This window comes from Myotis brandtii, unplaced genomic scaffold (assembly GCF_000412655.1).
Source record: "Myotis brandtii unplaced genomic scaffold, ASM41265v1 scaffold230, whole genome shotgun sequence".
Classification (NCBI taxonomy): Eukaryota; Metazoa; Chordata; class Mammalia; order Chiroptera; family Vespertilionidae; genus Myotis; species Myotis brandtii.
The window spans coordinates 3,396,811-3,405,059 of record NW_005358650.1 but is presented as its reverse complement, the minus strand read 5'-3'; the positions used below and the strand labels follow the sequence as shown (position 1 = coordinate 3,405,059).

At 37.1% G+C, this 8,249-nt stretch overlaps 1 long non-coding RNA gene across 1 annotated transcript in view; it reads right to left on the bottom strand.

The window, feature by feature from the left end:
* Positions 1-403: 403 nt before the first annotated feature.
* Positions 404-8,249, bottom strand: part of LOC106726138 — a 15,192-nt gene continuing 7,346 nt past the window's right edge. Inside the window, exons 3-5 of the long non-coding RNA XR_001362162.1 lie at positions 8,111-8,114; positions 6,941-6,943; positions 404-413 (exon numbers count right to left, since the gene is read on the bottom strand). This is a non-coding gene — a long non-coding RNA (uncharacterized LOC106726138). The remainder of the gene's footprint in view (positions 414-6,940; positions 6,944-8,110; positions 8,115-8,249) is intronic.

Sequence of the window (8,249 nt, the reverse complement as noted above, 5' to 3'; positions counted from 1 at the left end):
CTATACCAGTATCAAGGTAACTTCATTTGTCTCGAAATACAGAGAGATTTCTTATAAGCCATATGTAAAATAATCATAAATAACCGTGTGTAAAACTATGAACACAAGCTGAACAGATTTAGAAATGCAATTCTTTTCCACACCATGAAATATTTCTCTACTTCAGCAATTCTTTGTGTGTGAGACACCAAAGACACTTATATAAAGAAACTGATTATATATTTAAGATAGCATATAGAAAATAATTTATAGAGAAAAAGATAAGAAACAAAAGAACAATTTTTTATTTAGAAAATACTGTGGCCTGGTATCTGCCTTGCCCACATGAACCATTATTCACAGAAGATAAGTGGTGGCAGATGTGGCTTCATTATGAAAAGAACTTAATGTCCAGCATCTGAGCAACTATACTTCTTAAAGAAAATTAATCCTGATCTCTCCTAATTGGACTTCCCTCTGCTCCTCTTTCCTCCCTAAATTTCCACCTGGAGTTTTCAGTAAATGATAGCAGTCTTGACAGGATCTAATGGTCTTAGTAATTTTTCTGCTGATCATATTCATAAACACCTCTTATAAGTACCAGTGTCCAGGGTGGAATGATTAATCTGAAAACATGGCCATTTAATCAAAAGCTGATTAGGAATTATATATTATCATATGTATTATTTTTATGTAATATGTATATATTATAATAATCCTTTGTATATTATATCTTTTCTTTCCTGTCATACTTTCCTCTAGGAGCAATGGGACAGGTATTGACAATATTAGCAGGGTTAATTTATAAGAAAATAAAAATACTATTTTTATGTACTTTACATACTTAACTGGGAAATTTGGAAATTCCATGAGTATTCTCCATGTGACTTTGGAGATATCACTGGGTAATAAGTATAATGCAGTGGAGGAGGAAGATAGTGATATTCGATCTGGGTGCCACTCCAGGCTAGCGAGCTGGAGTGGGAAGGACTGTGATCCAGTGAAGCCTCCCTGCTCTGGGATGACCCATCCTCCACATTCCAGGGAAATGGTCCCTCATCTCTGTGTCGTCTACTTTGGTTCTGTGTGTGCAGGCTGACCTTCCTATCCATCATCTTCTCACAAGATGGTTAAAACTCTCCATGGCATTTTATATCGGTGTTGTCCAAGAGAAATATTATTCAGGCCACATCGGTAATTTAAAATTTTATAGTAACCACATTAACAAAAGTAAAAACAGTGAAATGAATATGAATAATGTATTTAACTTAATATTTAAACTTCTATTTTAGCACATAATGTAAAAATCATTAATGAGTATCTCACCTGCTTTTCTTACACTAAGCTCCCAAATATGGTACATATTTTACACATACAGTACATCTCAGCTTGAACCAGCCACACTTCAGGGGCATAATAGCCACATGTGCCTAGTGGCTACCATATTGCTGAGCACAGCTCTAGATACTAGCAGTGGATTTGATTATTCTTCTCCTTCATGTGACCACAGGCCTAAATCAAGCAGTTAGCCACCTTATCAAGAATATCCTCCATTTGCATATACTGAGAAAGCTAGAAATTAGATGACCATGTCCCCCACTTTAGAAGTCAAATAACATCCTTTCTTTTAAAGTTCATTCTGTCTTGGAACAAATTTACATTAGTACCTATCCAATTCATAAGCAGAGCATATGAAACTTTATTCTGTCGCATTTAATCCCACACCTAGATATTAGGCTTGTACACCCTTCCCTCTTAGAACTCTTATCTAATTGTTGACAAAGCCCTTAAATGACTGTATAATGTGCTGGGCAGAAGTAAGCACATCAGTAGGGAGCAAAGAGAATTTCAAACTCAAGTGAGGTTGTGAATCATACAATCCATATACTATGTCCACAGGCAATTAGTATATTCATCATGAAACTGAAAGCATGGTTATTTTTATTCAAATAGAACTAGATTCCAATCCTGCCTCTATCATCTGTTTCTGTACCTAACATCTTCACAATAAGGAGCCCATTCACTCTAAAATAGAAAAAGTAATAATAACAGTACTTGATATTAAGAATTAAAATTGTAACCATACATTCAATATTTGCTTTGGATCAGGTTCTCTGCTAAGGATTTCACATCCATTAATTAATGTATTAAATGAAGCAAATAAATCTTATTAAATGAACTAATATATATAATATTGCTATCTTATATTGCTGATCAATGTAGTCACCTTAATAAAACAATAATCTTAATGTTAATTATCAGTGCTTTCCTTATTATTTTCTAGGCTGTGTTCAGTTTTCTTAACTGATGATAACATCTCAATTTTTATCATAGACAGAAAACCTCTAAGGACAAAATAATGTGTGTTATTTATTATATGAATCCCCAGGATATAGTTTGTTTGTTGCTTGTAAATCTTTGGTGCCTAATAGAGAATGAATGAATGAATAAATAAATGTTTCCCAAAAAAGGGCATTTCTGAATTCAATAGTCATGCTGTAGCAAAGAAGGCTAAATCAATTATGCTTTCTATTCCATTCAGAAAGCTGAATTTATCAGACAGCCTCCAAAATTTGTCCAAGCATACTAAAGGAGATACATGTTGTACAGTCAGTAAACCAACACAAATGTTTACTTAAATGGAGGAATCAGATTCACTGAAAACAGGACTAATTTGATTCTTTTTAAAAATTTTTTTCTTTATTTTTTAAGGTATTATATACGTGTCCTAATTTGATTCTTGATATTCCTCTTCTCCTGCCCCTCTCTGCTAAGGTCTAAGCCACAGGTGTGCCTTAATTGTTAATTGCTGGAACAGATTGACATACACAGTGGCCAAACCTGTGTGTACTGAACAGTCATATAAAAGGGGCTCTGCTCTTTGCCAGCTTTCATATTTGGAGGTTCATTGTCTGTTTCCTTTTTTCCCCAAAATCATACAAAGAATGTATTTTTGGGTGCTATATACATGTACAATCAAAACAAACCATACCAGCCTGGCAGGCGTGGCTCCATGGTTGAGCGTCAACCTATGAACCAGGAGGTCAGAGTTCGATTCTTAGTCAGGGCACAAGTCCAAGTTGCAGCTCGATCACCAGTGGGGAAGGGGGACTAGGGGGCAGCTCATCAGTGGTTCTCTCTCATCATTGATATTTCTATCTCTCCCTCTCCTTTCCACTCTGAAATCAATAAAACATAATTTAAAAAGCCATACAAAATTATTTCTGAGCTAATGTTGAGTTAATGCCCCTTTGTGTAAAAACTTCTAATATAAATTCTAATTTAAAATACTTTATAAGAGTGATCAAAATTTATTGATAAAGGTATCAACATTACTGAGAAAATTGAATATTCACATGTAAAAGAATAAACAAGGCCCCTATTTTACATCACTCATAAAAATTAACTCTAAAGAGATTAAAGGCTTAAGTTTAAGACTAGAATCCATAAAATTTCTAGAAAAATGAAACAGAGTTCTTTCATATGGGTCTTGGCAATGATGTTTTGGATATGACATTTAAAAGCACATGCAACCAAAGCAAAAATAAACAAGTGAGACTACAGCAAACTAAAAAGCTTCTGCATTACAAAAGAAGCACTCAAAATAATGAGAAGACAACTTATGGAATGGGAATAATATTTGCAAACTATATATCTGAGGAGTTAATATTCAAAATATATAAAGAACTCATAAAACCCAACAGCAAAAATAACAAACAATCCTATTAAAAATTGGCAAAGAACCTGAATAAACAATTTTCCTAAGAAGATATACAAATGGTCAGTAAGTACATGAAAGGTGCTCAATATTACTAATCATCAGGGAAATGCAAATCAAAACCACAATGAGATATAAACTCACCCCTGTTAGAATGACTATTATAAAAAACACAAAGCTGGCAAGTGCTGGTGAGAATGTGGAGAAAAGGGAAGGGAATTGTTGGTGGGAATGTCATCAGTACAGTCATTATAAAAAAATAGTATGGAATTTTCCTCCAAATTTTAAAAATGTAACTACCATAGGACCCAGCACTTTCATTTCTGGGAATATATTCAGAGGAAATGAATACACTGTGTGAAGAGATAGCTACACTCTGATGGTGCGGAGCAATTAGGGCTGGCACCAGCAGCAGGTGTGAGCGGGGATGGTGCTGTCAGCGGGTGCGAGTGGCGGCTGCTACCCCGATTGCCCCTCAGGAGCAGGGGGAAGTGGAGAAGCCCTCAGGGGTGATTGGGGCTGGCAGCCGCAACTTGCACCCACTGATGGTGCTGAGCGATTGGGACCGGTGCCAAGTGCCAGCAGTGTGTGCGAGTGGTGGCTCCCGCTCTGGCTGCGGGTGCAAGGGGGGGCTGGTGCCAGCAGTGGGTGCGAGTGTGGCTCCGGCACTGGCAGTGGTGCAATCGGGGCCATTGTTGGCAGTGGTGCGAGCGGGGCCATTGCCGGCAGTGGATGAGAGAAGCGGCTGCCAGTCCTGATTGCCCCTCAGGAGCAGGGGGAGGTGGAAAAGCCCTGAGGGGCAATCAGGGCTGGCAGCAGCCGCTTGCACCTGCTGACAAGTGGCTGGGGCTGGCACCTGGTGCCAGCAGCAGGTGCGAGTGCCCTATGGGACCATGGTGTGTGGGAGCAAATAATTTTCAGTAAGCACCAGAGGCTCACCCTGGTGACAGCGACTGGCGCCCTGCCTTGGTCTGGCGCCCCCGCTCACCTGCTCTACCATCCCACCACAGCCGATGTCCGCCATGTTCAGCGCTCTGCCACCTGCTGCCAATGCCCACCATGTTCTGCACGTGCCCCCTGGTGATCAGCGCACGTCAGTGACCAGTTGTTTGGTTGTTTGATTGTTCCTCTGTTTGGTCTATTTGGATATTAGGGATATATATATATGAAAGAAATATGTCATTTTTGGCAACAGGGATGAACCTTGTGGGCATTCTGCTAAGTAAAATAAATCAGACATAGAAAGACAAATACTGTGCAATCTCACTAATATGTAGGATCTATAAGCAAAACAAAATACCAACCTCATAAAATAATAGATCAGATTTGTATTAATAGAGGTGGTATATTAGGGGGTGGGGAATTGGAGGAGGGTGGTCAAAAATACAAACTTCTAGTTATAAGATAAATAAGTACTGGGGGGTGTAATGTACAACATGATGACTAGTTAACACTGCTATATAGTATATTTGAACATTGTTAAGAGAGTAAATCCTAACAGGTGTTAGCACAAAGAAAGGATGTTAAACTTATTGTGATAATTATTTCACAACTAGAGGCCTGGTGCATGAAAACTCATGCACCGGAGGGGGTGTCCCACAGCCAGGCCTGTCCCCTCTCACAGTCTGGGGGCCCTCAGGGGTGGGAGACAATCCAGAAATCAGGGGAATTTGAATGTGAACATATATCAGAGTAATGTATCATTATTTTTACACCTGGCTGTTTACTTAAAGTACTTCCACTATAAAAGAACAAAAACCACTAAAGGGTAAATTTTTCATTGTAATGGCTCAAGAATTATGGCCTAAACTTTCAGAATATTTCCAAAGCCAGTATTAGAGCTTCGGATGACAGGTTTATGTCAAATAAAAGAGATTATAATTCTTTGCACATGATCATCTGGGAGAGATTTTAGATGAACTTTCTACTTAAAACTTCAAGATTTTTTCTTAAAGAGAAGTAGCTGTAAAGATATGCCTCCACCTCTCCCCCACCTTTCTTTTCTCCCTTTCCTTCTCTTCCCTTCCCTTCCCTTCCCTTCCCTTCCCTTCCCTTCCCTTCCTTCCTTTTCTTCTCCATCTCCGTTTCCTTCTCCTTCAGTAGAGAAATAATGCTTTGTAGACTGATGTCATGTGAGTACAAGAAATGAGATCCACACTTCATTGCCCTAAAAGATCAAAGACTATTGCCTGAGGGGGAAATGAGCTTGTCTCAGAAGGTCTTGTAACTACTTTGTCCAAGTGAACGGTAGGCACAGTCCTGGTAAAGAGCTTCCTGGGAGCCTATTCTCTGTCTGCTCACAATGCTGTTGGCAAGATATCTAACTTGTAGGGACGGTAGCACGTGATCCCCAGATGCACACTCTACCTTCCCTGCATGCAGATTCAAGCAAACATGAACTGGGTTTAATGGATATCAGTCAGAAAGAGACCTGGCTTTTCAGGAAACTTAGCTTGCGGATGCATTGAAATTCAAAGGCACTATAAAAAATGAAGGAAATCATCAAATTTATGAGCATTCTCAAGCCATCCTAGTTTCAGGACCTTTATACAGTTCAAAGGTGAGTTAGAGGACTCCAACCAAGAAGGTTTATAGATTTCTGATTCTGTCTTTAAGTTATATAACTATTTACTAAACGAAAAATTACAGAGAATTTTTAAAAATTCAAACAAAAAGTGCAAGAGATGTTTCTCTCTCATTGATGTTTCTATCTCTCTATTCCCCCCTTCCAATCTCTCTAAAAAAATCAATAAAAGCATATTCAAAAAATTTTAAAAAGCAAAACTGCATTATTTAGCTTTCTGTGTTTTCAATGAGTCACCTATAAAGTGAAAGAATTTGGCTGAATAAATGAAGGGTAAGTCATTAACAGCAAGATCATTATTTTTCTCATTTCAAAAGATCTATAAAAGGGCATAGTGGGCCCTAGATGTGATCATTTGCAAGCAGAAATATCTGAAGGAAAAACTTGAAATGTGCATCTGGGTTACATTTTCAACAATAACTAAAAACTATCTTCTCTCTAAGTCTAGCTTTTCCTAGATGCAAGGCAGATCAATTTATAATTTGTATTCAAAGGAATCTCATATTTGGTGACACCTAACCTATACATCAAAATAAGTAGCGATTATGTCATTTGTAATTACTCACATTGATATTACTCCATATTCGTTATGAACCCAGTTGGCATATGTATATGTTAATTGACATTACATAGTTATCACAAAAATATCTATTGAGTACATTCTATTGAACCAAGAGGTGAGAGATTTATGTATAACTTTTGGTGATAAATTTTTATTTTCTGGGCCTTAGTGTCCTTGTTTATAAAATGATCAATGTAAAAAAGTAAAGGGCTAGAACTAGATGTCTGAGGAGTTAGAGCATTTTTGGGGTGTGTGCATAATGAGATATATGGTCATTCATGTATCTATATTTTCTACTCTTCCCAATATAAAAAGCCTGATTAATTGACTTGCACATTTTCTTGATACTTAAAGAGATGTATTATAAAGCAAAATAAAGTCTGTTTATTTGGTTTTCCAGGTTTTGCTTTGAGGAATTAGTTTATTTTGTAAGAAAGTATTAGATATTTCTGTGAAGCTGTATTAAGAATAAGACTAAATCAAAATTACAAAACAGGCTTATATCAAGGTTCAACAACAAATAAAGGTCCTTGACTCTTTTACCTTTTAAACTACACAAAATATTATGACTGATTGATCTCGTTATCTTGAATTCCTATTTATCCCCATTAGATTCTAAGTAATTATCTGTTCAGATGAAGTAAAGAAATATATCATCTCCATTTTATATGAGGTGTTGACATTTATTGATTTAATGTTCTCTTAAAATCTTTTGGGGAAATGGTTTTTAAACTGTAATAATAAGTGGACAGAAATTAATGGATCCACCTAAACTTGAGCAACATTTTGACATGTAATTCATTGTCAAAATTTTGGGTATGAATTTTATTTTTACTCTTTGTTGGAGTAAGAAAAGTTATGCAGGCATATCTAGGTATGTATGTATGTATGTATTTATTGTAATTTGTACTGCTCCTTCTCTGTGAGCTAGTGTTTGAGGATACTGCTCTATTAAGAAACATAATTAATTTTTTCAGATTCTGACCATGCATTTTATTTGCTGGCATTGCTAGTCTGAATGTTCTTCAAAAGAAAATCTTTGGAAAAATATTTTGCTCTAAATAATTTAGGAAGAAGATACAGATAAAATATTATGAATGTACTAAATGATTAACATTCAGACACTTCTGCATTAATCTACACTAATAAAAGAGAAACATGGTAATTGGCGTACGACCGCTACCCTTTTCATTGGCTAATCAGTGAGTATATGCAAATTAACTGTCAGCCAAGATGGCGGCCGGCAGCCAGGCACTGAAGCGAGCACGAGGCTTGCTTGCTGCAGATTCCAACGTTCTCCGCCTAACTTGCCAGCCTCTCAGTTGCAACTCTAAGCAACTATATACTATGTTGCAAATAAGAAGCTAAACAAAACCCCAGAAAAGGGCTTCCATTCAGCCGGGCTC